The sequence below is a fragment of the Dama dama genome, chromosome X (genome assembly GCF_033118175.1).
Source record: "Dama dama isolate Ldn47 chromosome X, ASM3311817v1, whole genome shotgun sequence".
In the NCBI taxonomy this organism is placed as follows: Eukaryota; Metazoa; Chordata; class Mammalia; order Artiodactyla; family Cervidae; genus Dama; species Dama dama.
Window position 1 is genome coordinate 143,473,974 of NC_083714.1, and position 26,607 is coordinate 143,500,580.

General features: G+C 46.5%; 1 protein-coding gene across 4 annotated transcripts in view; it reads right to left on the reverse strand.

Moving 5' to 3' along the window:
* Nucleotides 1-22,961, reverse strand: part of CLCN4 (chloride voltage-gated channel 4) — a 72,363-nt gene extending 49,402 nt beyond the window's left edge. Inside the window, exons 1-3 of one of the 4 annotated variants that reach the window (XM_061137959.1) lie at nucleotides 22,767-22,961; nucleotides 22,541-22,629; nucleotides 21,154-21,406 (exon numbers count right to left, since the gene is read on the reverse strand). The gene's annotated coding sequence lies outside the window, so the exon portion shown is untranslated. Of the gene's footprint in view, nucleotides 1-21,153; nucleotides 21,407-22,540; nucleotides 22,718-22,766 lie in introns of those variants that run through there. The other 3 variants (XM_061137960.1, XM_061137958.1, XM_061137957.1) reach the window with 3 other exon arrangements.
* Between the last annotated feature and the right edge of the window lie 3,646 nt (nucleotides 22,962-26,607).

Sequence of the window (26,607 nt, forward strand, 5' to 3'; positions counted from 1 at the left end):
ATATTAAAAAGCAGAGACATTACTTTGTCAACAAATGTCCATCTAGTCAAGGCTATGGTTTTTCCAGTAATCATGTATGGTTGTGAGAGTTCGACTATAAAGAAGGCTGAGCACCAAAGAATTGGTGCTTTTGAACTGTGGTGTTGGAGAAGACTCTTGAGATTCCCTTGGACTGCAAGGAGATCCAACCAGTCCATCCTAAAGGAGATCAGTCCTGGGTGTTCATTGGAAGGAGTGATGTTGAAGCTGAAACTCCAATGGCCACCTGATGGGAAGAGCTAACTCATTTCAAAAGACACTGATGCTGGGAAAGATTGAGTGCAGGAGAAGAAGAGGATGACAGAGGATGAGACGGTTGGATGGCATCACCAACTCAATGGACATGACTTTGGGTAAGTTCCAGGAGTTGGCGATGGACATGGAGGCCTGGCATGCTGCGGTTCATGGGGTCGCAAAGAGTCGGACATGATGGAGCAACTGAACTGACTGACTAATAGGTATATAACTCCTTGCTAAAACTAGCATGGGGGCACTCTTTCTGTCCCCTCCTGATGTCTGTCAGAAGCTTTCTCTATCTCTTTTATACTTTCAGTTCAGTTCAGTCGCTCAGTCATGTCCAACTCTTTGCGACCCCATGGACTACAGCACGCCAGGCCTCCCTGTCCATCAACAACTCCTGGAGCTTGCTCAAACTCGTGTCCATCAAGTTGGTGATGCCATCCCACCATCTCATCCTCTGTCTTCCCCTTCTCCTCCTGCCTTCAATCTTGCCCAGCATCAAGGTTTTTTCCATTGAGTCATCTCTTCCCATCAGGTAGCCAAGGTATTGGAGCTTCAGCTTCAGCATGAGTCCTTCCAATGAATATTCAGGACTGATTTCCTCTAGGATTGACTGGATTGACCTCCTTGCTGTCCAAGGGACTCCTAAGAGTCTCCTCTAGCACCACAGGTCAAAATCTGTGGGTTTTTATACTTTAATAAAACTTTATTACACAAAAGCTGGGAACAGTCAAGCCTCGTCACTGGCCCTGGATCAAATTCCTCTCCTCCGGAAGCCAAGAATCCCAGCATTGTTCACGGCTCCTAGCTGCAACCTTTCAATACTTTAGAGAAAGAATCACTGTAACATGCTGGTATATTTTCTTTACAGATATATTTTAAAAGAATTCAAAGTATCACATATTTGGCTCTTTAATTTCATGCTTTTCCCCTCTACATTTTGAATAATTACCACTGGAAAGGCACCATGGCATAGTGGTTAAAAACACAGGCTTTGAAACAGCACTCCCTTGGTTCAAATCTCAGCTCTGCCACTGAGTAGCTCTGTGACCTTAGGCGAGTTGCTTAACCTTACTATGCCTCAGTCTACGCATCTCTGAACTTGGGGGAGGGGGCAGTGCTAGCGGCAGTCTAACAGCATCTATCTCCGAATTTTGTTAGCACACTTAAAGAGCAGACATTTGTGAAGCACTTTACTCCTGAATCAGGATTGCTGGGGCTTCACAACTGTTTGTCAAATGAAAAACCTGAAGTGTTTCATGAAAACACGTTTCCTTACCACCCTGCACGTTCCCTTGTTCCCACGGTTTATCTAATCTGTCCTTTGATGTCTGCAGCTGACAGAAGCAACCTGATGGATCTCATTCTGCTCAAGGAGATTAAGCAAAGTCAAACTGAACTTCTGGGGGACGCTTGGTGATTTCTGTTTACCAAGAACCCGTGAGGCCATTAAAACATGAACCCATGCCTGGCATTTTAAATATCTTTTCCTGAAAACTCTTCAAAGTCTTTACATTTATCAGAGACTATTTTCTTTCAAATGAAAGACATCTAGTTTTGCTAACTGAGAAATCTGCATTAATCCCATCTGGCTGTGTGACCTCCACTGATCTCCGCTGACTCTCACTGCCCTCCTCTCAAAAACCAGAGTCCTGGGCTGGACTGTTTCTCAGGTGCTTTCCACTCCAGAGCACATGTGCATGAGACAGAGCCTGAAACTTACTACTAGCCCCTTTCACATGCGTGGGGACAAGCAAATATTTTTGAATTCCTCAAAACTTTTTGTCTCTGTACAGATATTGGTTAAGCCTAGGGGACTTTCCAGAAATTTCAGAGCTATCTTCACCACCAACTGTTTATATCAGTTATTACAGAGCAGAAAAGCATCTTTTAAAAAAACTGACTCTTCCTGTTGGCAAAGTTAAAATGAGATCATCTGAGTGATAATCTCACATCCTCAAAAATTATAGTGATATATGTGAGCATTATTCCCCTTCACACTTACAAATGGGAATCCAGAAGTGTAATGCACAAGAGATTACTAAACACACAGAAAAAGTGAGCCCCAGGTAAGTAGGGGGATCTTGTAACCTGCAAGAAGCCAAGAGTCCATGTTTCCCTCTTCAATGGAAATGCACGCATACCAGTAGCTGCCGCAATCTAATTTCTCTCCAATCAGACCAGATGAAAAGAGCGATCTGGAAAGTGGGGTGTGGGGCTGGGCATAATCACCAGGAAAGTCCAGGAAGCAAGTTATTTACAATCTTCTGATATGCCCTGGTTTTCGGAAAACTGAAGTTTTAGTAAACAGAAGCAGCAAATCTAAAGTCCTCATTTTAGCTACATTCTGGAAACTGCTCTGCACTACTCAGCTGGCCTGGGGGCAGGTCTGGATTACCCTGTGGAAGAGTCAGACCTTCCCCTGGTCAACCTTTGCATCATCTGTGTTTGGTAGAGGAGCACAGAAGAGCAGGCAAGGTGGCTGTCGTCTTGGAACCTCTTCCTTCTGGCTTACAGAGATGCACAGGGGGTGATAGTGATTGTTCTTTTTCTACACATTTTTAGATATAATTCACATACCATAATATTCACCCTTTTACAGTTGGATTTAATACATTCACCAGGTGGTACAACTATCATTACTATCTAACTTCAGAACTTTTATTCTCTAAAAGTAAGCTCATGCCCAGAGTAGTCACTCTCTTGGCCCAGCCCCTGGTAAGCACTCATCTGGACACTTCATAGAAACAGAATCATGTCATATGTGTCTTTTGTGCTGGGCTTCTTTCTCTTATGTTTTCAAGGTTCATCCATGTTGGACCATCAATGCATCACTCCTTTTTATGGCTGAGTAATATTCCATTGTGTGACCAGACCACATTGTGTTTATCCATTCATCAACTGAAGGACATCTGGGCTGTTTGCACTTGGGGGCTATTGTGACTAATGCTGCTATGATCATTCAAGTGTTTGTGCAGACATGTATTTTTAGTTCTCTTGGGTAGACACCTAGGAGTAGAATTACTGGGTGATATGGAAACTATGCTTAACTCTTTGAGGAGCTGCCATACCAAAACCACTTTTCTTAGTGAAATTTTTTTAATTGAAATAAATATCTGTTTATAAAAAGGCAAAAATCCTAAGTATACACCTCCACAAATTTTCACAAACTGAAATCCCCCACGTAACTGGCAGATGCCAGATCAAAAAGAGAATATGACCAGCCTCCAGAAGCTCCCTCATGGCCCCTTCCAGGCCCTCCTTCACCCCTAAAGGTATTCACTATCCTCATACCACAGATTAATTTGGCCTGTTTTTGAACTTTATATAAATGGATTCTTTTGTCTCCAGCTTCTTTTGTTCTATGTTATAAGATCTATCCATGCTGTTGAGTTTATCTAATTGTCATTTGTTCATTCTCTGTGCTCTTCAACAGCAAGTTTTCTCCATCAAGGGCCAGATAGCAAAGGTTTGGAGGTTTGCGGGCCACATGGCTCCTGACAAGGACTACCCAACTCTGCCTCTGTCACGTAGAAGCAGCCAGAGACAATACACAAATGAATGACTGGGACTGTGTGTCAATAAAACTTGATTCACGGACACTGAAGTTTGAATTTCATATAATCTTCACCTGTCACAAAAAATTATTCTTCTTTCAGTTTCTTTTGATCATTAAAAATGTAAAAACCATTCTGAGCTCATTCTTGGCTCAGGGGATGAGCTGGATTTGGTCCATGGGATGACGTACTTTGCCTCTTTCTGTTCTATGGTATTCGATGCTGGAAACAAACCCCAATGAGTTTATCTATTCTCCTGTGGATGGACATTGGGCTGATTTCCCAGTTGGAACCATTACACATGGTGCCTCCATCAATTACACATGGTGCCGCCACCATTTTCCACGCACACCCCCTCCAAGAAGTTACATAAAGCCCTTCCACCCGTCCCCTCCTCTCTCTGCCCAGCAGGGCTGGGTGCCATGAGACCCTGACAACGTTCATGCCACTTTCTGTCCCAAGTCAGGCCGTGACAACTAATTTGCCTACCGGCTCTACTAGCTAATCCCCAGATGACTTAAGCAGGTGGAATGAAAAGTCATAACTCAGATTAAAAGTCTCCAGTCAACAAGGAAGGCGGGTCACTTGAGGGGGAGTTCCAGCAGGTTCCTTTGGCAGCATGGGCATGGTAGAAACTGCTACCAAATTCTCTGCCCGGATTCATAAGCCCTTCTAGCAGTCCGGCTTTGCCCCCTTTCTCCTTCTTGTTCCCTCACAGTAATATAACTATCCTTCAGGGGTTGGCAAATGTTTCCTACAAAGAGCCAGATGGGGACTCTTGCCAGCTCAGGGGGCCATACAATCTCGGTCACAACTGCTCCAGTCGGCCTTTTGGTCACTGAAGCTCAAAGTAGCCCAGACAGAGCGGAAAGAAGGTGTGTGCCTGGGTACCCCGACATGTGACTTACAGAAACAGGCAGTAAGCTGGTGGCTGCCAGCCCTGCTTCACACAAGCACTCATGGGGCATCTGCTACCGGCCTGATCCCTTTCCAAGCTGTCAGAGTCACTGGCAGGCCTGAAAGCCTCGCCTACCAACAGAAGCAGCAAAAGAAGCATCAAAATCCACTGGGGATGCACAAAGATAAAGAAGCGCAGCCATCTTGCACAGGATTCTGGAAGGGAAGGATGAGACCCCGGAAATGCAACCACAGGACCTCACTACCAACATTTCAACCTGAAAGCTTCAGGGAAACAAAAGGTAGATCTTCACACACACACACGTTTCTATGACATCCTACAATCAGAAAAGTTTCTCCAACTAATTAGCTATACTAATGCTTCAAGACGGCAGATGCACCTGGCATGTCAATAAAAGTAAGGTCATAGCATCTCTCTGACAAAGTGGTCAAGGTCATCAGGGCTAGAGGTCACCCATATTCACAGGACACGGTGGAAAGGGAAGAACACTGAGTTCAGAGCCAGAGCTTGGATGGCAACTGAAAAAAAAAAAAAATTGCAAGAACACTGCAAGTCCTACAGATTTTCCAGAGGCTACACCAACCAACCACAAGCAGCCTTTACAAAGTCACTTTTCTTGCAACCTGCGTGGATTACACCAGGCACTAACCTCGGCACTGATGCCTGCCGGACACTCCTCTGAAGGCCACCAGCCTAAGCGCCCCTAGGCTCAGAGAGGGTGTCATTGCAACATTAGGCCACCAGAGGGTGCTCTGTGAGCAGCCCTGCTGCCACCAGCAGATGAGTCTGCTGGGCGGGGCCTGCCTCCTCCTTTCTCCATCTGCTGCAAGCAGCACCCTTTCCCTGCCTCCCCTGCCATCCTTCCCTCAGCTTCCTTTAAGCCCTAAGTCCTGCCTGAGGTCATGGGAACTCCTGTCTCCACAGCCCACGGCTTCAGCTCTGTGCCCTGAGCCAACTCAAGAGCAATTTCCACTGTGACCTGTGGTCACTCCTCTGTCACCTTCAGTGGCTTCTCGGCTTCTGTTGTTCCTGTTGTTCAGTCGCTCAGTCATGTCCGACTCTCTGCGACCCCCATGGACTGCAGCACGCCAGGCTTCCCTGTCCATCACCAACTCCCAGAGTTGGCTCAAACTCATGCCCATTGACTCAATAATCACCCTCTGACTCCAGTGCTTCCCGAAATGTACTTGCAATGGGCAGCTCTCACAAGCCTGCTGATCAGAGTTGGGACCCGTTAGAATCTGCACTGTGATCTCATCTGTTAGTGCTCAGTCGCTCAGTCGGGTCCAAATCTTTGAGACCCCACAAACTGTAGCCTGCCAGATTTCCCTGTCCGTGGGATTTTCCCGGCAAGAATGCTGGAGTGAGTTGCCGTTTCCACCTCCAGTGATCCCATCTACAAGGAATTATATACATTACAAATGGGGTGAAGGCATGGATGCTTCTTGTACAATCCATTAAGCCATACACTTAGGTGTTACACACTTCAGGGAGTGTTTGCTATACTTTGCAATTTGAAGAAGTGTCTGAAAATGTGACCCGCCCATCAGTAAATGCAGATTCTTAGGCGTGATTCTCATCTGTGGCTTTTGCCCAGGGCATCTATTCCTTCTTCTGGTGATGGTAGTGTCATTTTTCCTTGGAGCACAAGCCCTTCCCCACTTTTCATGGTCAGGGAGGTTTGGGTCGAAAGAGACTATGGTGGGAAGGGAAGCTCCTGTTCCATGGGAGGTACTCTGGGGCTGTCTAAAAAATGCTCGCTTTCTTTTTTAAAGCAAGCTTTGTTGTTGGTTTTTTTTTCAATGCAGACAATCTTTAAGCCTGTCTTGAATTTGTTACAGTGTTATTTCTGTATAATGTTCTGGGGGTTATTTTTTTTTTTTAGATGTTTTTTGATGTGGATCATTTTTAAAGTCTTTACTGAGTTTGTTACAATATTGTTTCCGTGTTATGTTCAGGGTTTTTGGTTTTTTTTTTGTTTTTTTTTTTTTTTTTAGCTTTGAGGCATCTGGGATCTTAGCTCCCCACCAGGGATGGAACCCATACTCCCTGCACTGGAAGGTAAAATCTTAACCACGGGACCACCAGGGAGGTCCTGCTCACTTTCTTTCCAAGCGCAGAAGTGTCTGGAGAAGAACAGGATGCTCCGAAACAGCTCTGTGACAGTCCTGTGGAAGGCGACCCAGGGGGGAAGAAACTGAAGGGGGATTAGGGGGTTAGGACCCCGGGGCCCTGCAGGCCAATGTGGGCCCACCTTCGGCCCGGTGGAGTTCAGGTTGCTCACTTGAAAAAGGGCTGAGCACCCTCTGAGGGTGGCCTGGGGATGGGTCAGGAAAGGATGGCACCTGGCATTTGCCAGATGAGCTTGTTACTGAGTGGATGACAGCCCAGCCGAGCATTTAGCTCCACACAGAGATGCAAGAGTGGGCCATTCTCACCCCCTAAAATTGTCCCTCCACCCATTTGGTACCAAAGCTTCCCCCATGCCCCGCCATGTGGGCACATGACCCAGGCTGGCCAACGACAGTCTCCAACCTCCACGCACAGCCACTGACTGGGGGGTGAGCAAGGGACCCACACAAAGACACGTGCAGATGATGGGGAAAACCAGGTCCCTCCTTCGACGGGAGTGGCTAACCTGGGAGCCACCACCCTTAGGGCAGGTTTGGGGTTGCAGGAAGGGATGAGGCTGGGCAGCAGGCCAGAGATGGACAGACCAGTGGCTCCTGTCCCCAGCGGACACTGGGCACCTTTTGGCACATTTGACGAGGTACGCTGCTGGCATCTAGTGTAAAATGCTGCTCAATATCCTACAATGCATAAGACAGGCCCAAATGCCAACAGCACTGAAGTGGAGAAATTCTTTGCCTTAATCCAAAAGTGGATCAAAGGAGCCTTTTAGACACTTACTTCCCTGTGGGGGTAAAGAATCTGCCTACAATGCAGGAGACCCAGGTTTGATCCCTGGGTTGGGAAGACCCCCTGGAGAAGGAAATGGCAACCTGCTCCAGTATTCTTGCCTGGAAAATTCCATGGACGAAGGGGCCTGGTGGGCTACAGTCCATGGGGTTGCAAAGAATTGGACATGACTGAGCAACTGAGCATTACTCAGCCACAAAAAGGAACGAATTTGAGTCAGTTCTAATGAGTTGGATAAACTGAGAGCCTGTTATACAGAGTGAAGTAAGTCGGAAAGAGAAAAACAAATATCATATATTAATGCCTATATATGGAATCTAGAAAAATGGTACTGATGAACCTATTTGCAGGGCAGCAATGGAGACTCAGACATACAAAACAGACTTGTGGACACAGTGGGGGAAGGAGAGGGTGGGACCAACTGACAGAGAAGCATGGAAACATATACCATAAGTAAAATATAGAGCCAGGGGGAATTTGCTATATGACCCAGGGAGCTGAAATGGGGGCTTGGTAACAACCTAGAGGGGTGGGATGGGGTGGGAGATGGGAGGGAGGTTCAAGAGGGAGGAGACATATGTATACTTGTGTCTGATTCATGTTGATGTATGGCAGAAACCTACAAAACACTGTAAGGCAATTATCCTCCAATTAAAAAAAAAAATTACATCCATCTAGACCTAGAGATGATCACACTAAGTGAAGAAAGTTAGAGAAAGACAAGTATCATATGATATCACTTATATGTGTAATCTTTAAAAATGATCCACTTTAACATATTTACAAAACAGAAATGTACCCACAGATTTGCTGCATGACTCAGGGAGCTCGAACCAGGGCTCTGTAATAACCTAGAAGGATGGGATGGGGTGGGAGGGAGGTTTAAGAGGGAGGGGACATATGGCTGACTCATGTTGATGTCTGGCAGAAAACAACCCAATACTGTAAAGCAATTATCCTTCAATTTAAAATAAATAAATTTAATTATAAAAAAAGAAATAAAAAAAATAAAAATAAAAAAAGAAATGGACCCACAGACACAGAACACAAACTTATGGTTACAAAAGGGGAAAAGGCTAGGGAGGGAGTTTGGGATTAAAATTGGGAGTTTTGGATTAAAATACACACACTACTGTGTACAAAATAGATCAGTAACAAGGATCTACTCTACCACAAGGAACTCTATGCAATATCTTGTAATAACCTATAATGGAAAAAAATGTAGAAAAAAGTATATATATATATATATATATTTATATATATATAAAACAATCACTTTGCTATATACCTGAAACTAACACAACACTGTAAATCAACTATATTTCAATAAAAATTTTTTCAAAAAAAAAAACAACAAAAAAATTACATCCATCAAAAGATAGAAAAACTCTATCAAGCAGTGAGATCAATGCTTTGGACATCACTGCAGACGCAAACTCAAAAATACATGAAAAATTGCTTATCTGTGCATATACACAGGATAAAAAGAATATGTAAACCATACTCAAGTCACTAGATGAAAACGAGAGAGGTTGGGAGACGCTTCTTTTGACTGCATGCCTTTTCTATACTTTGGCACAATGTGAGTTTGGAAGGCATGGCTTGCTTTCCCCTACTAGGTTCCAGGGGTTTCCTTAACTGCTCAGTTCATCTCGATTTTTCCCTTATGGCTTTAAACCCCGGAAAAAAACTGGGTTGACAAATATAAAGACACATCTCCTCTGAGCAGCTGGTCAGCATTCTGTCTAACACCCGACCACAGGCTGTGACCCAGAATCGAAGGGGCCCAAAGGAGCGGACTTTGGACCTGTTACAGCAGAGGGGGGAGGGAATGGACTGCAAGCTGGCAGTTCCTGTAGCCAACCAACAAGCCAGACTACTCTTCCTGCTTCAAGACATGCTGTCCCTTCCAGCATGACCCCACTGGTGGCAGAGTCACTCCTGACGGATTCAGTGTGGATGAAGACTGCACTCAGGTATGAACACAGGAGGCAGAGTCCTCGCCCTTTTTTTGTAAAGCAATGTCTTGGTCACTTCCCCAACCAAAGCTTTTTCCCTCCCCTCTCCATCTGACCTGAAAGCCCACCAACTTCAAATCCATTTGAGACGATGGAGTCTCGCTTCTAAAATGTAGACACAAAAAAATAAATAAATAAAATTTAAAAAAATTAAATGTAGACACTTTTAGGACAGTGAGGGGCCATGCTTTGTCCGCCCTTCTAGCCAATCCTCCAGCCCCTGAGTGACGCCCCAGTCCTTTCCCTGGGCAGGGAGGGGGGATTACACAGAGGCACCAACAGTCACAGGAGCCCCCTGGTGGCCCAGGAGAAAAAAGCTCAAAGCCACAGGACGCCCAGACAAAAACACAAGTATCAACCTCTGTCAATTTCAAGCTGTTGCCTGGCACTGGCAGAGTCAAGCAGGGTGACTTCCGCCTCCAGCTCCTGCCTCCCCCTCGGCCCCCACCCAGCAGACCCCTCTGCCATGGCACAGTTCCTGTGGCCCCAGGGCTCTTTGTCCCCTTTCAGAACACAGCCTGCGTGTGGGAAGGGGATAAGGCCAACTGCAATCAGCCTCTTCCGGGTGACACAATGGACTCAGTGTTCTCACACCCCCACTCCAGAAGGCAGGGAGAGGGCCCTGAGGTCTTGGCGTTTCCGGTGCCCAGGATCAAGAATGGAGAACGTCCCCAGGACCTCATCCTCGTGTGCTCAGTCACTCAGTCATGTCCAGCTCTCTGCAACTCCATGGACTGTAGTCCACCAGGATCCTCTATCCATAGAATTCTCCAGGCAAGAATACTGGAATAATGTGCCATTTCTTCCCCAGGGATCTTCCAGACCCCAGGATCAAACCCATGTCTCTTTCATCTCCTACACTGACAGGCACATTCTTTACCTCTAGCGCCACCTGGGAAGTCCTCAATTAATTTATCATCCTCATGATAATTGACAACAATCCAGTAGAGCTCCTGGTCTAAGCACTTCACACATATCAGTCACCAGGGCCCCTGACACTCTCTGAATTAAACACCATCGGCCTCAGGCCCATTTGACAGATTGGCAAACTGAGGCACAGGAGAGGGTGAGGTCCCTGGCCCAAGTCCCCCAGACAGTGAGTGGGGAGCCAGATTCCCACCAGGACCCCAAGGGCCCTTCCTCTTGGGTCGTGGGAGGACTGAAGAAGTCTCGTTCCTGTCAGGAAGCAAGAGCTACCTGTTCCCATAGAGAAGGTCCTGTTCATCAAGCTTCTCCTAAACTGTGCAGAAAGCACCAAAGCAAAGGCCTGCCGGGCTCTCCTCCATTCTACCGGGTGGACAAAGGCATGCATGCCCTGGGAAACACTGCTGGACTGGTTCATCAGGGCTACCCTGAAGAGCCCCACAGACTGGGCAGCTCAAATGGTTGAAACTTGTCTCTCAGTTCCAGAGGCCAGAAGCTTGAGATCAAGGTGACAGCAGGATTGGTTTCCTGGGGGCTGAATCCAGCCCCAGCCTCTCTGCTTAGAGTGTTGACAGCCATCTTCTCCTGGTACACCTCGCATTCTCTCCTCTCTGCGCCTGTCTGTGCAGAAAGTTCCTCTTATAAAGACCCCAGTCAGGCTGGACTGAGGCCACCCTCATGACCTCATTCTAATTTGATTACCTCTATAAAGACCCTATCTCAGTCTTTCTCTGGTGACTCACTGGTAAAGAGTACACCTGCCAATGCAAGAGATACAGGTTCGATTCCTAGTCCAGGAAGATCCCACATGCTGCAGAGCAACTAAACTCATGCGCTACAACTACTGAGCCTGTGCTCTAGAGCCTGGGAGCTGCAACTACTGAAGCCTGCACAGACTAGAGCCTCTGTTCCACCTCAAGAGAAGGCACACCTAGAGAGCAGCCCCCATTCTCCACAACTAGAGAAAAGCCCAAGTAGCCATGAAGACCCAGCACAGCCAAAAAATAATAAATAAAAATTATTTTAAAAAATTTTTAAAGACTATCAATATTTTGGCTGCCTGATGCAAAGAACTCACTCACTGGAAAAGACCCAGATATTGGGAAAGACTGAGGGCAGGAGGAGAAGGGGGCAACAGAGGATGAGATGGATAGATAGCATCACCAACTCAATGGACAATAGTTTGAGCAAACTCTGGGAGATGGTGATGGACAGGGAGGCATGGCGTGCTGCAGTCCATGGGGTCTCAAAGAATCGGACACGACTTAGCAACTGAACAACAAGAACAAAACCTCCAAATAAGGTCAGATTCTGAGGTAACAGGTGTTAGGAATTCAGATGCACTTTAAGACACATGGTTTCAGCCTGTAACAGCAGCTGAAGACAAGGCTGGTGAGAAATCCTGCGCAGTACGGTTCCCTATCCCAAGAGCTCTGCAAACCATCTACCACCACAACAATCTTTCTGCTTATGTGGGCTATGCCCCCTCGTGGATGAAAACAATATCTTAGACACAACCTGCACCTCCGTGAAGGTTAAATGCAGGGAGTCCTCCAGCACAACCTTGAGTTGTCCTCCCCTGCGTCCTCAGAGCAAGGCCACAGCAGGATCACGGCCACAGGGTGACCTAAGCGTATCCCAGTGGGGTTGGCCCCGGGGAGGGCTGAAACGTCAGTCGATTCCTATGTTTTGGGCAAAGGGGGTGCTGGTGGGAGGCCAGACTGAGTTAAGAGGAAAAGAGCATGTCTGTACTCATTGAGGTGGCCCCTCTCCTCCTAACCTGATCAGTGCCTCCAAGGGTTTCAGTGGACAGAAAAAGAAAATTTCACCCTGAGCTATATCACAACCCAGAAGGGAGGCTAAGATCCCAGAAGGAGCTAACCTCCATTCATCTGCCGGGATGTGGTTAAAAAGTGCTGGGCAAGCATAAGGGAAGCAACGGCCGCCACAAGAAATGAGTCAGCAGGTCCGCGGCCACCAGGGCGAGGAGCAGACTTCCCGAGGGGACAAACGGAACATGGCATCTCGGTGAGGCTCCCTCTAACCAAACCCCATAGCCATCCCAGCATCAGTGCTGCTGCTGGCGGGAGCAGCCTGACAGCATCCTCGGGGGGTCGAAGGACCCCAGGAGCAGGAACAGTCACCACCAACGGGGAAGGCTCTGGTCTCCAACCTCCATCAGTTTGACTGATGGCCACCTCCCAGCTCTCAGGGCCACACAAGGACCCACACAAGAGTGCTCGCTGAGAGGGGACCATGGGTGACCCGGGCTGGCCAGCATGGGGGGTGGGGGACAGCACTCCAGGCAGAGAAGAGCCACTTCACAGGCGCAGGGCAGGTGATGGGCTCAACGGTCCCTCGAGAAAGCTTGGGCAACTTCATCCACAACAGGCAGCCAAAAGGTGAGCCTTGCCAATGTCACATGTGGAATGCAAGAGCTGTTGCCTCTGCGGTCCCTGTGCACTGCCACCCAACCCCAGTGACAGTCCTGAGAGGCTGTGCAGGTGGCCTCCACCTCAAGGCACCATAGTTACAGGGTTACAGTGTGACCCGACTCACGCGCTCCTGTGATAGCCAAGGCCTGCCTGCTGCCGAGCACGACACGGCTGCTCAATTAGTCAGGGGCACGGCCCTCCAAGGGCTTCCCAGATGGCGCAGCAGTAAAGAACCTGCCTGCAATGCAGGAGACCCGGGGTCGATCCCTGATCAGGGAAGACCCCCTGGAGAAGGAAACGGCAACCCACTCCAGTATGCTTGCCTGGAGAATTCCATGGATGGAGGAGCCTGGGGGGTTCCAGTCCATGGGGTCACAATGAGTCAGGCATGACTGAGCATGCGCGCACGCACGCACAGTCTTCTAAGCTACAGCTCACGTGGCCACCCAGCCTCCTCGCCGGCCACCTGGCTTCCTCTTTCACCCACCTCTGACTGTTCTTACAGCAGCCAGAGCCAGGCCTTTGAACACAAGTCCTGATGTGTTCCTCTCCCACCCAAAAGCACTCCATGGCTTGTCACCATGGGTTGGTTCCACTCCCGCTAAGTCCCTGCATGGGCCGCCCTGGCTAGCCCTCCGAGCACTTGCCCCAGCACACTTCTCTGGGTGGCTCTTCTCTGGACATGCCCACCTCACACCTGTTCCCTCAGCCCTGAGCTCTCCATCTCCTCAGTGTTCACATGCCCCCCCCTCAGTCCCTAGTCACATGTGAGCCCTCAGAGGGGCCTGGGTAACCACCCCATCTAACCAGGATTCTGAATCCACTGCTGCCCACCCTCTGCCTCTCACTGTATTTCACATGATCGCACAACCTATCAAATCCAGTTATCTTCCCTTTCCTCTGCTTGAAGGTCACTCCGACCCAGGCACGAACCTTGTCTGTTTGGTTTCACAGTAAACCCCAGTACCTAGACACATCAGTCTCAACCAGTCTAGGGGCAATTTCACCCACCCCGGAACATTTGGCAATGTCTCGAATTCAGCTGTCACAAGTAGGGGTTGGGGCCATGGTTGCAACCCCCATCAAGTTGGGGGAGGCCAGAAGATGCTGTTCAACATCCTCCAGGGCACAGGACGGCCCCCCACAGACAGTCCTCCAGCCCCAAAGCCCATAGAGTCCAGGGTGAGGAGCCCTGTCCTAGACACACAGCAGGGACCCAACAAACATCAGCAGGACAAAGAAGTAAATGAGGGAGTGAATGAACAAAAGAACTGGGAGGTTCAAGTCTCATGCGAATGTCCCTGCAGTTCTCAGGGATATCAGTGGTCTTTTCTCAGGGGACTAATAGTTCCCTTAATTTTTCATCTAATTTATACTTAATGAGTACTTACTCTGCCACGAGTTATGTGCTAGGTTTACATTGGTGAGCAAAACACACATAGTTCCTGCACTCACAGAGCTCATAGTGCAGAAAAGAACATTCTGGGGACTTCCCCAGAAGTCTAGTGGTTAAGACTCCACGCTCCCACTGCAAGGGGCTCAGGTTCAGTCCCTGATCAGGAAACTAAGATCCCACATGCTACACGGCATGGCCGAAGAAAACACTCTGTTAGAGGCATCTGGGGACCTGGAGGGTTCCCCAACTGGGTTACTATCAGTCATGTGACCTTGGGCAAGTTACCTGACTTTCCTGGACATCTCTTAGTCACATGTAAAATATAAGGGTTGCTTTGATCTTGAAGATAAGTCCCAACATCTATACTCTGTGCATTTAATTAATCCTAGAGAGGTGTTTTCCTCTTTGGCATTTTTACATGAGCATAATACCATGAGCACAGATTACAAAAGCTTGAGGAATCCACATGCTCATCAAAATGAGACTGGTTAAGTAAACTTCCATACCGTCCACACTCTGGAACTCAACTGTAAGCAAGATGATGTAAACAGCCTCCAAACAATGAAGAGAAGCAAAGTATACCAACTGCCTCCATTCTCTCTCTAAAAGTACTTTCACAATAAAATGGAATGAATGAATCACTGCTACATGAAACAACATGGATGAATCTCACAATCATGCCAGTGACAGAAGCCGGATGTAAAAGTATAAAGATCACAGGACTTGAGGTATATGAAGTTCAAGAACAGGCAAAAGTAAACTGTGCTGACAGAAATCAGTTGCCGGAAGATTTGGCTAAAAGAGGACAAGATGGAGCCCTCTGGGAGTACCGGGAATCCTGATTTGTCAAAATCAACTGAATTTAAGATCCATGCATTTCCCTCCTTGCAAATTACATCCCAATGAAGAAAAAAAGAGAAAGGAAAGTGCTATACACATTCTACACATGGGTGTCCTTGCACATTTTCAGAAACAATACATAAGACAGTTATTAGTGGTTGCCTTTGGAAGGGGGATGAGGGACTGGGAATGAGAAAGAGACTTTGTTTCATTTTCATAACCTTGAGCCCGGGGGAAGTTGACACAACCAGCATGTATTACTATTTCAATAGAAAACAAGTCATTCAAAAACCACCATGTTCTGGAAAGAAAATCACCCCTGCTCTTAGAAAGGAAAACTCACTTCTGGTCATCCCTTGCAAATAACAGTCAAGCAAGGGTTTGATAATAAGCCCTTTCCCACCGCCCACTTGCCAGAGTTTGCAGAGTGCTCACACACATCCCCTCCTCGTCGCTAACTCTCCCACCTAGGTCTGGTTCAGAAGGCCTTCTGGGTGAGCTGGTAACTTCCAAGCCAGCAGGTCTCAGCTGGGACCTCAGGTCCCTGCAGTCAAGGACACCTAGAGCTCAGGTTAAAAATGTTCCCTCTGGGCTTCACTCCCAGATCTCCTCAATCAGAATCCCCCACAAGCCCAAGAGTCTGTGTTTCTTTTCTAGCTTCTTTTTAACTTTTTATTGGTCACATTTTCAAATATACAGCACATTATGGAGAAGAGTCCAATGAAAAACACCAATCAGACTCAGTGTTCCTATTTGACCATATTGGCCTCTTTGCACTGTCTCTCCATTCAACTGAAACATTTAAAAGTAAACTACTGTTACCATAGGTGCATTATATGTGGAATCTAAAAAGAAATGATACAGATGAACTTACAAAGCAGAGACTCACAGACTTATAAAATGAACTTCTACTTGCTGGGGGGGGGGAGGGATAGTTAGGGAGTTTGGGATGGACATGTACACACTGCTATAGTTAACGTGGATAACCAAGGACCCACTATATAGCACAGGAAACTCTGCTCAATCCTCTGTAATAGCCTTATGGTTACCAGGGGGCAAGGATGGGGGGAAGGATAGTTAGGGAGTTTGAGATGGACATGTATACACACTGCTGTATTTAACATGGATAACCAACAAGTACCTACTGTACAGCACATGGAACTCTGCTCAATGTCATGTGGTAGCCTGGATGGGAGTTTGGGGGAGAATGGGTACATGTACATGTATGGTTGAGTCCCTTCCTTCACTTTCCACCTGAAACTATCACAACATCGGTAATCGGCTATCAGTCAGTCAGTTCAGTCGCTCAGTCATGTCCAACTCTTTGCAACCCCATGGACTGCAGCACGCCAGGCTTCCCTGTCCATCATCAGCTCCCAGAGCTTGCTCAAACTCATGTCCGTTGAGTCAGTGATGCCATCCCAACCATCTCATCCACTGTCATCCCCTTCTCCTCCTGCCTTCAATCTTTCCCAGCATCAGGGTCTTTTCCAATGAGTCAGTTCTTTGCATCAGGTGGCCAAAGTATTGGCCGAAGCAATCAACTATACTTCAGTACAAAATAAAAAGTTCAAAAGAAAAAATAAATTACTGTGGTTCTCAAAGTTTGTCTAGGGATACACTGAGATTCCCAAGACCTTTAAAGGGGTCTGTGTTGTCAAAAATCTTTTTATAATAATCTTACATTATTTGCCTTCTTCTATTCTCATTCTCTCAGAAGTGTACGGTGGAATTTTCCAGAGGCAACATGACATGTGATATTGCAGCACTGAATGCAAAAGCGGGTTTGAGAATTCATCTATCTTCTATTCAGAAGTACATAAAAGAAAGCTACAAGGCGTTAAAAAAAAACACTTTAATAGTACCTTATAGCTCTCATGACACTTCACCCCTAAATACTTCATCATGCACCACTGAAAAATCAGACTCTTCTACATGCACATGTGTCAGTTATCTGCTGTGTAACAAATTAGCCCAACACAGGACAGCAGGAAACCACCATGTCTCATCTCACTGTTTCTGTATCAGGAATCAGGAGTGACTGAGCTGGGTGCCTACTGCACCATAAGATTATCACATCTAATCAAATTTACAATAGTTTCCTCATATCATCTACTAGGCAGTCACATAAAAATAACCCAGGTATCCCCAACACCTATTATAGATGCTTGTTCAGGTCAGGATCCAGTCAAGGGCACAAATTACATTTGGTTATTGTCATAGACTGAAAGTATCTTTCCAGAATTTATATATTGAAATCCTAAACCCCAATGTGATGATATTAGGAGGTGAGGCTTTTGGGAGGCGATGAGGTCATGAAGGTGGAGCTCTCATTATGGGACTAGTGCCCTTATAAGAAGAGACCTCATGTGCGGATCTGAGAGTTGAACCATACAGAAGGCTGAGCACTGAAGAATTGATGCTTTTCTTGAGAGTCCCTTGGACTACAAGGAGGTCAAACCAGTTAATCCTAAAGGAGATCAACCCTGAATATTCATGGGAAGGAATGATGCTAAAGTTGAAGCTTCAATATTTGGCCACCTGATGCAAAGAGCCAACTCACTGGAAAAGACCCTGATGCTCGGAGAGATTGAGGGCAGGAGGAGAAGGGGATGACAGAGGATGAGATGGTTGGATGGCATCACCGACTCAATGGACATGACTTTAAGCAAACTTCGGGAGACGGTAAAGGACAGGGAAGCCTGCTGTGCTGCAGTCCATGGGGTTGCAATGAGTCGGACATGCCTTAGCAACTGAACAACGACAAGACAAGACCAGAAAGCTAGCGTGCTCTCTTCCTACCATATGAGGACACAGGGAGAAGATGGCCCTCTGCGTCCAGAAGAGAGCCCTCACCAGAACCCAACCATGCTAGCACCGTGATCTCAGACTTCCAGCCTCTGGAACTATGAGAAATAAATGTCTGATGTTGATAAGGCACCTAGCGTGTGGTACTCTGTCATAGCACCAGAGCTGCCTAGCACAGTGATTCTATGTCTTATGTCTCAGTTGATGCAGAATCCTCCTCCTTTTTCATTTCCTTTCTCAGTATTGCCTGCATGAAAAGACAGCACCCGATAGCCCACCCAGGGTGCTAAGCCATTCTGGGGATGAGGTTCCTGGCCAGCTGTGGGTGCCACCTGCAAAGAAAATGGCTGAAAGTGGACAAAGGAGGCTGTCTGAGCCCTGGCCTCTGCACACTGGGTCTTTCTCACTAAAGACCAACCCTCTTCCCAGGAGAGCCATTTTTATGGGGCCGCAAAGAGGCAGAGAGAGCAAGCTGAGAGCAAGGGAATTGGAGGACGGACAAGGATGATTTTTCTAATCATTCCAAGCCTCCTCCCCCAAACCCACTGCACACGGCCCTCATCCTGCAATGCCACTGCCACCCTCGCTTCCCGTCTCCCAGGAGTTCCCAGTGTGCTGACCCTTTACCATCCATCTGACCCCCTGAAAATTCAAAAGCAGCAGGACCAGCACGAACAGTAGCCCTATTTTATGGATTCGGCAACAGCTCTGGGAGCGGAAGTGAGGCGGCAAAGCCACCTCTGCAAAGTGTCAGAGCCACAGCTTTAGTGGTCAGTCCTGCACTGAAGCTTGAAGGGCAAGACTGTGACCACCACCTTCGGGGTCCAGACGGGGGCTCTGGGTGCAGCTGGTGCCAGCCTCCTGGACCAGCCACACGTGCTGCCAGCATCTCCCTGCACAACGGGCACCAGCACCCCCATTATCTCCCTCTCTGCTTGTGACACCTCCACCTGGTCCTGCTATTCCCACTTCTGCAGATAAGGATGGTGACTCTGGGCTACTCCAATTCCAGACATGATGATCTAGTGCTTGTGTTTTTTTCCTCTCTCCCTGACACTCTCCCTTCTGCCAAGCCAGCTTCCCGGCTACAACTGGCACACACAGACAGGCCTCCCCTTTTTGACAGAAGCTATTTCTGGAACCCCACAGCAGAAAAAAAGCCTTCACACTGTGTTTCCCAATATATACAACATCATGAAAGGGAATCAGATCTCCGACCGAGGGCTCAGCATGAAACAACTCACAGGAAAATGAATTCTAGAATACTGGGGCCCGAAGAACATTGAGAGGTCATCTGAATCAACAATTCTCAAGCAGGGGCAATGGAGTCCCACGATGGGACAATGGCAGGGTCTGAAGACATTTTTGGTTGTCACAACTAGGGGCATCTAGTAGGTAGAGGCCAGAGGTGCAGCTGAACACCCCCACAACAGATTTCTCCAGCCCCAAATGTCAACAGGGGGCTTCCCTGGTGGCTCAGCAGTAAAGATTCCACCTGCCAAGGCAGGAGACGGCGGTTCGATCTCTGGGTTGGAAGATCCCCTGGAGAAGGAAGGAAATGGCATCCCACTCCAGTATTCTTGCCTGGAGAATCTCATGGACAGAGGAGCCTAGGGGGCTACAACAGTCCATGGAGTCGCAAAGAGTCGGACACGACTGAGCAACTAAACAATGACAAAATGTCGACAGTGTCAAGGCTGAGAAACCCCAATACTCCTTGGTTACTTTGAGGACAAGAAAATTGAGGCCCAAAGGCACAAAGTGACTTGTCCCAAGTTGCACAGTCCCAAAGGCAGAGGTGGAGCTAGGTCTCTGCTATCTATCATCTGCTCTGCTCTGTCTAGGGTTGAGCTGGAGGAGAAAGGAGCATGGGAACAAGAGGATCGTAAAAGTCTTGTAGTCAACCTGAGCCAAATGAAGAAAACGGCAGTAAATTAACTACTAAATTACTGTAGCAAAACATCAGGGTGTCCAATGGCTGAAAGAAACGCTTTCTTCAATTATCAACTAAAACAGCATTGCTTTACTGGTCCTCCAACAATTGCTGGATGGATCAAAGGATACATGGTGTGAGTTCCAGTACAATTTAGCAATACCACGGCTTCCCAGGGGGTCACGTTTTATAGGTAAGATCGACCACATTCTCTTCCTAAGGGTACTGCATATATCCTGGCCTCATATGTGAAGGAGAGAAAGGAATGCAAACACAGGTGGGAAATCTCAAAAGTGTTCATTAAAATACCAGGCCCTGTCCTGTTAAAACTGAAGTCACCTGATTCCCCCTTCATCTGTCGCTGCATCATCAAGCTCCTTCTTCCAGCAAGCAAATTATTTAGCAAGGGAATTAAAAAGAACACTGAAAAATCATAGGGTTTGGTGTTCAGCTCCACCCCCTTCTAAAGACCATTTTGTTCTTAAAAGATAAAACTGGTTTGCATTCTCTTACCCGTCTATTGGAAGCTTTATTTTATTGGATACTGTTAATTTTTTTAATCTATTTAAAACACCAGGACGAAACAAACATTTCTGACATATCCCCTTTAAACGCTACAACCTTGCAAAATAATGCAAAACAATTCAGACCACACATCTAGCTCTTCAATTGCTAACCAGTAAGTTTCCGTTCCATTTCAAGCAAAGCAGCTTTGGCTTTGAAAGAAATCAGGCTAAATACTGAGAACAAAACAACCCCCTGTAAGAAGAATTAGTAAATGTGTCATTATTTAAGAATCACTCTGACAGTCGGTAAACAGTTGACAGTTCTCTCGGACAAGCCCCCCTCTCTCTTACAATGCATGTATTGTGATCATTCCTGATTTTTTTTTCCCCTCCTGTGCAGGAGGCCGGGGTCTTTCTGTCTGGCCCCAGGCCACTTTCCCGGGATGGATGAGCGTGACAAGACCCAAGTCACGCGTGAGCCTACAACAGTCACCCCCCACTCCCGCCCCCGCGTCCCCCTGACGCCTGATGCCTGCAGCAGCCCCAACAGCCAGAGACCCTCCTTTCGTTTTCTGCGGCGCCGACGGGCTGCAGGGGCTCTGCCTGCAGAGTCTCTTACCTGCAGTGCCGCATGGCGCAGGCCGGTCGCCCACCTGCACCGCATCCTAGAGCATCCTTTCTTCAGCGCGACGGCTGTGAGCGCGCTGACGTCATCGGGAGGCGGTGCCCACACCGCCACGTGACGCCCTAGGGGCAAAGAGGGGAGGGTGGGAAGACCCTGGAAGTGAGGAGGGAGTGGCCGGGAAGCCCCGCTCTGGCCTCAGTTCTGGGCGGTTTGTTTGATGTGGGCAGCTGGCCTAGACTTGCACGAACTGTGAGAAACAGCACACAGAAAGGAAGACCCAAATGATTCCAGGCTCCACGCAGGTAATAGGATTTCAAAAGAGTTAGCAATAAGGGGATTAGTAATGAAAGGAAATGACTTAGTCTTTTATTTTTCAGTCTTCATCAAATGCAATGGAGAACTAAACAAATCTATTTTGTGCAAATCAAAATGACAGTTAAAATATGGAGTGCATATACATACTTTGCACAGAGGGTCCATGTTTCAAATAGTATATCAAAAGCATTAATCTGAAGTATATTCGTCGTGGCATACAATACTAATTGCACTATAAATAATGCTTTTTATTACTCCATAACAAATAATGCATGCCAATATTAATGTGGTTTTGAAAAATAACTGTGCTATCACATATTTATACTTCTTGAACATTTGATTATTTAAAATAAACTGCTATTGCATGAACGTTGTTGTACTTGTGTCTGTTTTCGGAAATCTTATGGCAAAGAATTTAATCTCAGACATGAAAGTTAATTCACAGTAACTCATTATTTCACGTTTTCTAATTTTTATCACATTCTGCAGAAGTGAATCATCTATTTCCGAAAATATGTACAATGTCAATATTTCTCATTCACAACTGAAACAGCCTTGCCTAGAAAGACTTAGAAAATTCCAACTGTGACCATTTCGTAAATTTGAAATGGCATATTTCAAACTTAAACTGTGAAAATATCAACTTTCTTGCCAAACCGCATAAACGTTTTCGAAATGTGAAAGGGCAAAAGCAGGAACTGTTTTTATTTGATTTCCAGCTTCATATAGATTAGTTTCTTTTCGTTTGAGTTTAAATGGCAATTTTAACATTCCCTTCGCTGGCGCCCCTGAAAGAGATGTGAAATAGATTGTTTCACGAGCAGGCCAGGGTTACTTGCTATTTATTCCGGCAGCTTTCGTGTCCTTCTATATTTAACTCTGTACTCTTTTACCACCATTCCCTCCGGATTAACCGAATTTCTGTTAATAAGGTCAGTCTGTAATTTGGCCCTTGCCTCTCACAGCAATCGATTATTTTCAACTCGATTTTAAAAATCAACAAAGTGGCCGCATGGTATTCTCGGGCCCTCCTCTCATCTGTTTTTCTGAGGGATAAGTAACTTACCTTCTGCTTTCAGCTTCGTGGGAAATAAAATTTAAATGCTACCGTAATCCCCTGCTCCAGTGGGTTGAGGGGCTGACAAGTTCATTTTCCTGCCAGAGGCAAATGTCGATTTCAGCCTCAGGCGCCGGGGGCCGGCCCCACCCCCAACTACCCCCAGCCGAGAGCCAGGCTGGGAGTGTCACGTGCTCCACCCAGCCACTCAACCCTACCCAGCCGGCTCGGTCACCTCGGAGGCTGGCCCTGCCCATCTCGTTCGCCTCGTACAGCCGGTGCCTTCGGATCCAGAGAGAGCTCCGCGTCCCCGACACGGGACGCGCTACCCGCTGGGACTGGGCTCCGTGGACGACAGTGATGGACCTTGCAAGAATCAATGGAGATGGGGCCCGGGATGATCTACATTATGCCCTCCAAGGTCTGAAATGATTTGCTTTGTGCTCCGGCTTAACGGAAATGACTAAAAGTAGAGGCACCTTCTTCGGCGTGGGGCGATTTTTTTTTTTTTTTTTGTCAGTAGGTTTCACCTTCTCTTCTCCAGGTGATTGCTCAAGTGTAAAAAACATTAGAGCAAACAGGCGATTCAGGGCGCAGTAATTTTCAACAGAATGAGGTCACTTCCGACATCCTCCACCCCCACCTATGAAATTGTCCTTTAGGCAGAGGTTTACCAAAACAAAAACAAACAAAAAAACCCAAAAACGGAAAACAACACAACTAAAGCAAGCAAACAAACAAAAAAACAGATACCACCCATAAAAATGTAAATTGATCAATCTTCCTGGTGGGCTGTTTAGCAATTCCTACCAAAACCCTTGCAAATAAGTGCAGGCCCATACAATGGGCCAGGAACTTGCTCCAGGAGGAAAAAAGGGAAGGAATGGAAAGAATTGTGAAAGGAAAAACTGCTGCAATATTAGGTCTCAAAGCACCAGAAGCGAGTTAAATGGCCAAAACCAGAGGGTGGGTTCAGTTGTAAGACATAGGTACAATGGAAGAATTAAAATATCCGGTAGTAGATATTTTTTGACCTGGAGAGACATCCATGGTCAGTTAAATGAAAAAAAGCAACTTCCAAAGTGTTATGTGCTGAATGATGGAATGAATGTATGTCTGTACGTATTGAAGGGAAGCAAAATATACCACCCCAAATATGTCACTTGGCATTTCGATTTTTAAACAGTCTGTGCAAAATAGACATTGACCTTCTATGGTCCCCCTAAAAGCATGTGAAATTACCCTCCCTGTGCCAGTGGATAAAAGGAATTCACCTCCTGGAAGGCTGTATAAACAAGCCTTGTTAACTTCACTAATTTGCTAGCCTACTGGGACCCTCTTGTTTCTCCATTTTGCCACATTGTTTCCCTGTCTAGAAGGTATAAAAGCTGCCTGCTTTGATGACTTCTTGGAGTCCCCTACAGTAGGAAATTAAATTTATTTTTCTCCTGTTAATCCATTTTGTATCAATTTAATTATTAGACCAGTCAAAAAACTGGGAAGAAGGGAAAAGTTTTACATATGTTTTATATATGAACATAGAAAAGAACTGGGAAGCATATCCATTAAATTATCACCCTTAGTATTTCACTCATTAGTGAGATTAAGGGTTTTTTTCTCCTTTTCCTCTTTTTGGCTTAGCTGGTTTTCTAATTTTCCTACAATTAACCTGCAATGCGTTTGTAACAAGAAATTGCTGTTGCTTGGTTTTTTTTAAAACACCATAGGAGACATGATCATGGAATATGTGTATTTTGCTTCTTTTTGATGCATATTTCATTACTTGAAGATTATCGATTTTAACTTCAGGAGAGAACAATTCCTAGTCATCTGAGTTTATTCTGCCCATAAACATGTTTAGGAAAGAAGGTGGCAACTCGAAACTGGAATTACCCTTTCATCCTCTGTAGGTCCACCCTTAATTTCTCATCCATTTAAAGTCACTCCTTATTCTGCTCTGTGTGAAGATTCAAAGTTAGCTGTTATGATCCTTCCTAAAAAGATTCTTCAAACACTTATCTAATAACCCTTGAGTGTTAATTTCTCCATATTGGTGCCTTCTATTTTCTTCACACATTTCTACTTGTTAATCCCTTTGAATCTTTAACATTTTCCCCCTCTTATCTGCTGCTGGGACATTTGGTAATGCCTGGGGACATTTGGGGTTGTCACAATTTGGGGGGGGGATTGGGGGTTGCCAAGAAACCCTGGGTATAAAGTATAATTTGATGCCCCGAATCTTCCATTTCCCAGCCTATTTATTTGTTTATGGCCACAAGGCTTGTGGGATCTTAGTTCCCTGACCAGGGTTCAAACCCAGGCCCCTGCATTGGAAGTTCTGAATCTTAACCACTGGACCATCAGGGAAGGCCCTTCCAGTCATTTTTTTTTTAATAATGTTATCTCCATTTTCTTTTTTGAAAAAACAACTTTATTTCTTTATTCACTTGTGACTATGCTGGGTCTTCTTTCTGTGCAGGCTTTTCTCTAGTTGTGGAGAGCGGTGGCTTCTCTTGTTATAGAGCACAGGCTCTAGGTACACAGGCTCAGTAGTTGTGACACACTGGCTTAATTGTTCCGTGGCATATGGGATCTTCCCCAACCAGGGATCGAACCCATGTCTCCTGTATTGGCAGGTAGATCCTTTACCACTGAACCACCAGGGAAGCTCCCCTTCCTGTTCACCGTCATATAACATGCTGGAAGCTCTTTCATGATAATCCCTTAAATGTGGTACTGCTGGCACAGGGAAAGTCTAATTGCCTGTATGTGTGTGTCTGTGCTCAGCCACTCAGTGGTGTCCGACTTTTTGTGACACCCCCCTGGGCTGTAACCATCCAGGCTCCTCTGTCCATGGAATTTTCCAGGCAAGAAAATACTGGAGGAGGTTGCCAATTCCTACTCCAGGGGATTTTCCTGACCCAGGGAATCATACCCTTGATCTCTTGTGTCTCTTCCATTGGCAGGCGGATTCTTTACCACAGCGCCACCTGGGAAGCCTGTGTATTCATAAACTATTTCAGAATCAGTGCACAGGAAGCTGTGAATGGTGGCCATCTCTGGAGAGCAGAGCTTAGTGGCTGGGGCACCGAGAGGAGAGGGAAGTTTTCATAGACATGGGAACACATAACACGGTTTAAAATTTTAAAAAACTGTCTCTGAGATACCGTGTTATACCAGAACCAACATGGTCTCTAAATGTTCTCAGACACTACCTTAAAGTAATACATGACTGTGTTACATGTTTCTGTCTGCGCTATTTGCCAAGCTTATGCAAGCCTGGATTTTTCCTTCTGGAAAGTGGGGAGCAGTAGGGGTAGTAACAGTATCCACCACCTGCCACAGTTTCAAGGCTTACATGAGAGATCTGGTAAGAGTAAGCAGTGTTGGTAGAGCTTTACTAAAGTCTGAGACACAAGGAAAAATGTGTACCCCTATATATGCTTATCAAAATATCCTCGCATATGAGTAGAAAAAGGTATACCAACTCACAATCAGGGCTTCCCTCATGGTTTGGTGGTTAAGAATCCACTTGACAATGCAGGAGACACAAGAGACTCAGGTTCAATCCCTGGCCCGGGAAGATCCCACTTGCCGCTACAGAGCAACTAAGCCCGTGCACCACAACCATTGAGCCTGCACTTTAGCGCCCACAAGCTGCAGCGACTGAACCCGTGTGCCCTAGAGCCCGTGCGCCATGGCACGAGAAGCCACCGCAATGAGAAGTCTTCACACTGCAACTAGAGAGTAGCCCCTGCCAGCCACAATGAGAGAGGAAAACCTGCACAGCAATGAAGAGCCAGCACAGCCAAAAATATAAATAGGAAGGAAAGTTATGACCAACCTAGACAGCATACTGAAAAGCAGAGACATTACTTTGTCAACAAAGGTCCATCTAGTCAAGGCTATGGTTCCTCCATTAGTCATGTATGGATGTGAGAGTTGGACTATAAAGAAAGCTGAGCACCTAAGAATTGATGCTTTTGAACTATGGTGCTGGAGAAGACTCTTGAGAGGCCCTTGGACTGCAAGGAGATCCAACCAGTCCATCCTAAAGGAAATCAGTCCTGAATGTT